The sequence below is a fragment of the Perna viridis genome, chromosome 3, assembly GCF_037379345.1.
Source record: "Perna viridis isolate PV_CMFRI_1.1 ecotype Kerala chromosome 3, ASM3737934v1, whole genome shotgun sequence".
In the NCBI taxonomy this organism is placed as follows: Eukaryota; Metazoa; Mollusca; class Bivalvia; order Mytilida; family Mytilidae; genus Perna; species Perna viridis.
In genome coordinates, this window is record NC_142447.1 from 30,796,070 (window position 1) to 30,805,428 (window position 9,359).

Genomic DNA, 9,359 nt, shown 5'->3' on the forward strand with positions numbered 1-9,359 from the left:
ATCTCTAACAGGCTGGTGTTTTCCAACTTTTTAGCATGAGGCCACAGCTTGAAAAAGAAGTTTCACAAACCAGACTTAAGGAGGATTGAAGGAGTTGGATGGGAAAGTCAAACTCCCTGAAGAACATTTTCCTTCACACCCCTCCATTGAAGATGGGAAAGTAGAGAGAGGAGAACTGGTAAAACTGTTTTCCAATTCTGAGAGGATGGGGTGCAATGTTCCAAAAGATAAAACTGAAGACGAATATGAAGGTGTCAAGGTGGAACTACATCTACAAGAGAGTTCAGAAACCCTTGGAGTTGTGAAAACTGTCTGGCTGTGACTGGGTGAGAGACCTGAATTTGAGAAATTCTCAGGCAAAGTGTCAGAAAATTCTCTTGAGTTGGAAATGTAAGTCAAAGGTCTGTTCTGTAGAGCTCCCCGAGAAAAAAATTCTGGGAAGAAACTACATCTGACTTTCTAAGAAATTGGAAAAACCAAGTTAAAGGCAAATTTTAATTTTGAACTTCTGTTTGGAAGTCAAAGCAGGGCGACAAAAATTCCTGATCAAGGAGTCGTCTAAATAGGAATGAATGTGAACTGACATATGATGTGGAGATGACAAGTAACTGTTTGAAAAATTCTGATGAAAACCAGATATCTGTAGAAAGGACGAGAAGTGCTCGAAATTGGTAAAGTACATTGTCCCACACAGAACGGAGGTACTTCTGCGAGAAGGAGCAATACATATATGAAAATAACAGGCTTACAATGGATTTGCTTGCTGCCTAATCATTTTTACTTTGTACTCAATAAAATATGGTTTAAACTAAGATAAGTATCTGTCAGATCTAGACTGGTTGTCCACATACCCAGAAAAAATCATTTCCTGATGGAAATGTTCATTTTCATTTTGAAGTAAGGAATCACTAAAAAGTGTCCAGAATAGAAAGGTCTATTACTGGATTCAAACCACCACTTATCTTCGGTACGAGGAAAATTCTAGAGTGAAATTCTGGAATCTTTCTAAATTATTGATGAAACTCTCCCTGAAGGACAGAATGTTTCTCTTCCGCTGGAGTATGCGACAGAAAGATAGGAGTCACAGGCGGAGGCGGTGGAGAGAGAAAATGTAGGAATAATCCCAACCCCAAATTACTGATAATACCCAATGATCTTGAGTGATTTTTCCCATTTTTCTTTAAAAAAAATAAAGGAGTCTTCCCTCATTGGAATTAAAGGAGCCGGAATTTTGAAAAACAATTCTTTTGAAGTTGTCAGTAATAACGGAAGGGAGTACTAAGATTCCGAGACTTCTTACCAGTCTTCTTAATGAAAGAAGATTTGGTAGAAGTTGGATTGGAAATATGACTTTGCTTACCAACTTTCCTCTTCTTAAGAACTAAGGAATTAGAGGCATAATCAGAAAACACATAACGTTTTCCATCAGTTACTTGAATGTTGACTTTCACTGGTTGAGGGTGCTTAGCAGCATGCTCATCTCGAAGGTCTTTAACAGAAAGACCAAAAATATTGTCCGTCAGAGAAGAAGACAGTAGGGAATCTTTGAATATTATGTCACGGAGGAGCTCTCCAAACTTTCAGCTCTTTTAGATAGAGTAAATTTAAAAACAGAACCAATAAATAGAAGCTAAGAAACACCAATAGCTTCATCTACCGGTAGGAGGAATGACTTGATCTCATCATTCTGAACCCTCTTGCCTTGAAGTAATGTAAGAAAGTAGTCGGCTCTGCCAAGTACATGAGAAGAGCATCCAAATAAATTCTCTGTCTTAGACAACATAGATTGGGGAAGAGGGAGGCAATCAATATTGTTATCTAACAAGGTAGCAGGCAGGAGCTGTCATCCCTATGATTATGAAAGAACCATGATCCGAATAATCTTTACTACTGAACAGACCAAACCAGGAAAAGATGCCACACCAAAACCAGGGAATTAAGAGTTACTACAAGAGGGAAAGTCAACCAATGATCCGTCCAGCTTGTCCATAACTAATTAAAGTAATGATATAGACTCAGGAAAGGACTTGTAACAAGTTGTGATTTCCTTAGAAAGACTACAAGAAACCTCAAAAGAAGAATGATTGTTTTAACTCTAGGAGGAAAAGATAAATTCATCTAAGACTTATTACTCAAGAAAGAATAAACTCTGGCTTTCAAGTTAAACTTAGACTGCAGTTTTTGTCAGACTCAAGAGGAGCAAGATTCTTCTGAGAAGTAGTAGCTTCAAACAATAGGAGTATGTAAATTTTCATCTTGAGAAAAAACCCTCATCCTCAGCGCCCGGAGCAACCGAATGAGTATCCTCTTCATTCTTCTCGGGATCTTCATTAGATTCAGAGGATGAAGGATTTATCTTAGCCGAAGACGAAGTAGAATTAGATCCAAAAGCTTCAAGCCTACAAGAAAAAAGACTGCTTCAAGTCATTAAAGAGACTCTAAACTTCAGAAACAACTCCTTGTAACAGTAGGTGTTACTGCAAAAGTGCACCTAGACATGTTACTAGGAGCACTAAAGGGGCCACCTGGATATCCGTAAAAAGGATAAAACATATGCTAAGAAGGTAAAGGACACAAAAACTGAAGTGGAAGATGAACAAACCTGAGGATTACCTTCTGAAAAACTAACCTGTGCAGCGCTGAAACCAGTTAAATAATTTGAAGTTATAACTATATATATCATAGGGTCTATAGGGCGTGTAATTGTATGAGTAACACTAACAGAAGATGAAGCAGGGATTAAAGACCTATTCGGAACTTGGTCCCAGTTTAGGTTATTGCTCAAATATAGTACCGATGTCAATAGCATCATTCAGTAAAAGATAAGTAAATCCCTAAACAAGAGGGTTCAAAACTGAATCATTCCATCATCCCCGGTAATTGGATTTACGGTTTCATCAAAATTCATGATGTAACGAGTCTTAATGTATAATGAAAGGTCATAAAAGTAATAAAAACTATGTACAATAGTACAACGTACTAATATTTTTATAAAAGAATAAATACACAAACAAATAATACCAAGTAAATAATGTTACTTTAGCTTTGATTTCAAAGTCTGCAAAAAAGTAATCAAGGGAACCAAGATTCTAGCACGTTGAACAAATCAGTTTTCATGGTGGATATGGATACACCCTATCGATCCACGAGTTCACGACCATAAAACTTCTGTAGTGATGACTTCAATCTTGCAGCTCCTAATTGTAAGAAATCTAGCGCCATACAAAGTCTGCGTAGTTTCGGCAAGCTCTGGCATCATGTAAAAGGATGCGGTCAGCTGTTCGACGGGGAAATAGAATGGGAGTTATTGGGTATTTCCGGTGAAGGGTGAGCCCTGGGTGACTGACCATATAGGGCTGTCTCAAAGGGTTTTTATCTTACCTTCCATTCATTAAGTTGTGCAAATGGACCATCTCAGAATTTATAGTGGTATTAAAGTATTCATTGTTAAAAATGAATTTTCCTCTCGGAAAGTTGTTTGAACTGTGACTGCAGTTCAATCTCTTGACCTCTTGACACTGTTAATCAAAGAAGATGATTAAAATACTTTTAAAAATCGAAAGCAAAAACTTTCTCGCTTCATGAAATATCTTTTAGTGATATATCACACCGCTCGTGTCAATTAATGATAAGTAAACAAAAAAATGCACCGAAGAATTCTTTGGGGGAAAGGGGGGGTACTGAATTAGACAAATCCATCGATAAATTAAACAATGAAAGGTTAAATTGGTTAATTGTTAATTTTCAAACTCTCAATGTTTAAATCATGATTTAACCTAGTACAATAAATGATACTAAGTTCCAACCAATCGCAAAAAATGCATGTTAAATACATATCTTTAGATTTTAACTTTTTACATCGGGCACTGTTCACCAGGGTAGGGGTGAGAGTGCGACTTATATTACTAATACTTCATGTTTTTATATCACAGATAGTTCGGGTGTTTTAGTCAAAATCATATTCATTGCGGATCAAAAATTCATTGATTAGGAATGATATAATCAGGCATTATTTTCCATTTTGTAGTCTTTCCTTACTGTTGTGCCTTTGGAAGTATTTTTTGCTACATGTTTATAGTTACTTGATGAGTACTATTTAACGCAGAACTCATTATTAACTTGTCAGCAGAATTTAGTTCCGTATTATGATTGTAAAACCTTATATTCGATGTCCTTATATAGATTATCATAAAGCTTGTATAAGCTCAAGTGGAAAAATATGAATTTCTGTTTTTTTTAGCCTTTTATGTTGTAGATGATAGGTGATCATTATTTTTTTTATCTATTACAATTTTTTGGTATAACTTTGAATAATTTAATTTGAGATAAATACTGTAATCTGATTGGTTAAAATAATTTTGTTATATCTCAACGTCCCAATTCAGTTAAATTCAGAGCTACTTTTCTCATCTTTAAATATAAAAAAATATGTTTTAAAATTAATTTATAAGAATTGGCTATATAAAAAAAAATGTCTATTGAAAAATAACAAATTTTCCATGTGCATATTTTGTTTATTGCACTTCGCGCAATAAACAATATGCACATGGAAAATTTATGTTATTTTTCAATAGACAAAATATTTATCATAGCCAATTCTTAAATAAAAAGAAAAGCACCATTGCAATGTTATATTCATAGCAATGGCACAAATTTTGTTTTGACTACAAACATATAGTAAACAATTATGATGCTAGATACTCTTAAATATGTTGTAACAAAAAGTAAGCCATGCACGTCTAATCTACTATTTTGAGAAAACTTTAGAAAAATATAAACAAAAAATAAGCTACTTCGGACCTAAACTTTTAGAAAAAGTTTTAAAAAATAACAGACGACGGACGACGATGGTCGCCAAGTAATGACATAAGCTCACAAGGACTTCATATATTAAACAGAACATTACTCACTGAAGTAGTTCCTTTAAACGCAGTATTTGATATCAATGCTGAAACAATTTACAAGATTTTGAGATCTTTATGGAGACTTTAAGATAAGGTCAAATGTTGCAGCTATCGCCTCTTTTGAAAGATCGTCTTCATCTTCTAACCCAAGCTCAGTATAACCGAAAATGAATTTAGCATTGACTTGTCACCTGGACAAGGTTCAGGAAATGTTATAGTGACTGATCCTAGGTACGTACATTCTTCTTCATCTATAAATTCTGGATTGACTTCTTCAGTAATGTACAATTGTAATGTCATTGCCTGTTGCATTTTATGCACTGTAAAATGCGTGCTTTCGAAAACAGTTCCGATGGAAACCCTTTTACCCTTCCGTACAATGACGTCAAAAATGTCTCCACACACCAATTCATCGCACGAAAACCAAATGAATATGGACGACGACGACACGGACGCCGCCGACGATGACGTCGCTGTTAGCACCATGCCAATATACGACCGCAATTTTGTTTTACATATATAAGGTCTTTGTTTTTACATTAGTCCTATTAATGACATAAGCTCACAAGGACTTCATATGTTAAACAGAACATTATTCACTGAAGTAGTTCCCTATCAAAAGAGAATAAAACTGCAAAACTGTTAAGTTTTCCCACCTAAAGTCATGTACTCAACAGAAAACATTCAAAATTCTTATGAATCAAAACTACAATACAGGTATATGAAGGACTTAAGGCTAAATCCATCGACAACACTTCAAAATTAATATTTCAAGTAAATCTTGTACTAAACAATTTTATCAACTTCTGAATAGCCTGAGAAATGTTTCCTATACTATAGTACTTGTTTTGCAGCTGTATAAAATATATCCAGAGGCACTGCCAGTATTATTTGGTTTCAATACCAACATAACGCGTATATACATTCTGTACTTCACAACACTGTCATTAACTTTAGAATCTCTATTTCATTAAATCCTGTAAATCTTCTTCACAATTTAATAAAACTTACTTATTTTTCCGTGTGTAGTATTAATGTCTTGATACTTAATGAAATCCCCACCCTTTTAATTAATGTTCAGGTATGAATGTGACTAAAATTATATTTTCATGTGCATGTACAAACTTTACTTTATTGGCATGAAGTCATAAACAAAAAAAATGGTTGAATTAAAAATCATATTAAGAGTTGTCAGTTCATACAGTCTGACATACAAATATATAGCAAAACTAAAAATCGTTGGAGCTCCTAGGGAAAGTACTTACATGTACACTGTACTTTTACGTGTACATAATGTCTATATGTATAATGTATACGTGGAGTCCCCGAAACTTCATGTTACAGTAATGGGCAGCTAATTGGACTACCCCAACTCAACAGATTCCTTAATGCCATGTGTTTGCAACAAAATAGCTTGCCAGACAACCTCTATCACTGCTGGAGTAATAAATAGACCATCCTATTAGGCCTAAAAATATGTTAGGTTTCCGGTCACCCTACCGACCCTCCTTCAGACCCCCTACCCGAGAGTTTTTATTTGTTATTTTGAAAAAAAATTATAAGTCTGCCGATTGTCTTTAAAAAAAAAAAAGAAAATAAAGCCATAGATTTTTTTCTATCCTAGATGGAAAAACAAAGAGAAATATTGGTTGTTTATATTTAGTTTCGAAAAAGTTGTAAATAACACGCCGTGAGTGTGCTCTTGGTCGTGGATAATCCCTTTGGGGATTCGGCACTTTAATTAATAAAAATATTTTTGTTTTGTTTTGACCACCACCGTCAAAACGAAAAATATCTCACGCGCCGAATCCCAAAAGGGATTAGGCCGTGGACTAAGTCTATTAGATTTTGCCTATTTGGTTCATTGTATTCTAAGTTTGGTCTCACTATGACTTATTCCATTTTTAAAATTTTGAATAAAAATGAATCCCTACCTACCGACCCGACACAATTTTAGAATGGTGATCGGAAACATAACATTATTTTTTCGGCCTTGGGGATTTCTCATTATTGCGTGCACCATTAAGTTGACCTACCTTTCTGTCTTACATGCACTTGGAGGTGTTGATTTAACCCAAAAAGTATTTTGCTGGGCCAAAGATTCAGCAAATGCCGAAGGCTGTACAACATACAGCGTACATATTACAAATTGAAACTCTAGGTCATGGATCGGCATTAAATCACGTGCTAATGCATTCAATGAATTTAATGAATGAACGTGGTCACATAACAACTAATATCCCCCAATACACTATGACCCACATTCACGGGTATGACTATGCTCGCAGGCCGTGTAAACGCTTCAATGCTTTACACCGTCCGTGAGAGACCCAAAATGATAGCCAAGAAGGTTAAGAAACCCCTATGCCCGTCATGTATTACAAATATCACATATTAGTGCAAACCGGGTATAACAGTATTGAGTATATATGTTAGCACGAAAACGAAAATTAAACCAAGTAAAGGAACAGTCAGCTGATGGTCGGCGTCATTCATATCGTGCAAATGATTGGCTGACATTGTATGACGAAAGATTTTCGGGGATTTATTTCCACAAAGACAGTCGAATTATCAGCTACAATGTCCTAGCTTTATAATGTACGAAATGAAGGGTGTAACGGATATACGGAAAGTGCTTTATTGTTATAGTGTTATTTAACTATCCAAATGTTCATGTTATGTGATAAGTTGTTTTGGTAATGACACAATGACTAACAACACCAAGCACCTTACGAGAAATTATTTTACTAAAAATGTTTAATTATATTCCATGTTTTCAGAAATTTCAATCAAAAGTAAATGAAACAGTGAATATTCTGAAATTTTCCGGATTGGTGACGTAGGAAAATCAAATCAACTGTCATACTATATAAATCAAAATGTGAAGTACTTCAAAACTTATCTTTGAGTACAATAAAAGCATCCATCGACACTACTTTTTAATAAGTCTCTACGGTGTGGTCAATTGCCATATTTATGGAAACGTTCTCATGTTACACCTATTTATAAGAATAAGGGGTCTATATCAGATGTTTCGCCCTATTTCTCTTACATGCGTTCTCTGTAAAATGATGGAAAAGGTCTTGGTTAAGCATATGCACAACTTTGTTCTAGAGCATCACATTGTTATATAACATCAGTCTGGATTCATGCCTGAGGACACAACTGTATATCACCTGTTGAATATTTATAATACAATACTTAGCAATTTAGATACAGGGAAGGATATTAATAAATTTGTATTTTGTTATATATCTAAGGCTTTTGACAGAGTTTGGCGAAAAGAACTTTCATTTAAATTACAGAAAATTTGGTTTTGCGATAATTTATTAAATTGGATCACAAACTACTTAATAGAGAGAAGACAGAGAGTTGTCTTGGGGGCTCTACCTCTGATTTTGGCGATAGAGAGTAATCAAGGGAACCAAGGTTACAGCGGTAATCAAAAGAATGTAATCCAGGGACAAAGACCAGACATGGAAAACAGACATACACAACAAAGAACCGGGAGGGTAATCGTCCTCTGCTTTTCTAGAAACACCCACCGAGTTGCGCATAAAAAGTTAAGTCCGGGGTGGACGAAAGAGGAAGGAAATAGTTTATTACGTTGAACAAATCAGTTTTCATGGCGCAGATGGATACACCGTAACGATCCACGAGTTCAAGATGACGACCATAAAGCTTCTATAGTGATGACCTTAATCTTGTAGCAACATAATCCTGTTCCAGAAGCCTACTTGTTAGAAGTTTAAGGCGGTATAAAAAGTCTGCAAAGTTTCGGCAAGCTCTGGCATAACGTATGAGTTGTGATATGAAAACTCCATACGCAGGTGCTGGAGGGATGTTGCCACAGATGAAAGGAAAGTTGACAATTCTGAATGAAAAGTCATCTCGTTTGTCGTTACGTTTAGTCAATAGTTTTCCTTTACCATCGATTTCTAAGTGTAGGTCAAAATGTGAGGCTGATTTCACAGTTTCTGTAGTATCCTTTATCTCAAGTTCTTTGAGGTAGATGCGATGTATCAAATCCCCAAAATTAGGATTGTTTAAAGATAATACGTCATCTATACAGCGGAAACTGAGATTTAAGGATCTAGTTAAACGATATTCCTTCTTTCGGATCAGACCAGCAATAAAGTCAGACTCATAAGAGTGAAGGAATAGGTCAGCAAGTAGAGGAGCTTAATTTGTTCCCATTGGAATGCCGACTGCTTATTGAAAAACGCGTCCACCACACTGGACAAATATGTTGTCGATTAAAACTTTTTGCATACGATACATTATCATTTGCTGTTATTGATGACCGAAATTATAGAGATGCTGCAGACAAGATGTCAACAGATCTATCACATATTCATATTTGGTCTCAAAATAGGGCTGTAAAATTCAACTCATCAAGGACTGTGTCTGTTATTCTCTCGACGAAATGTGGAAATCCATCCCGTATACTTTTAA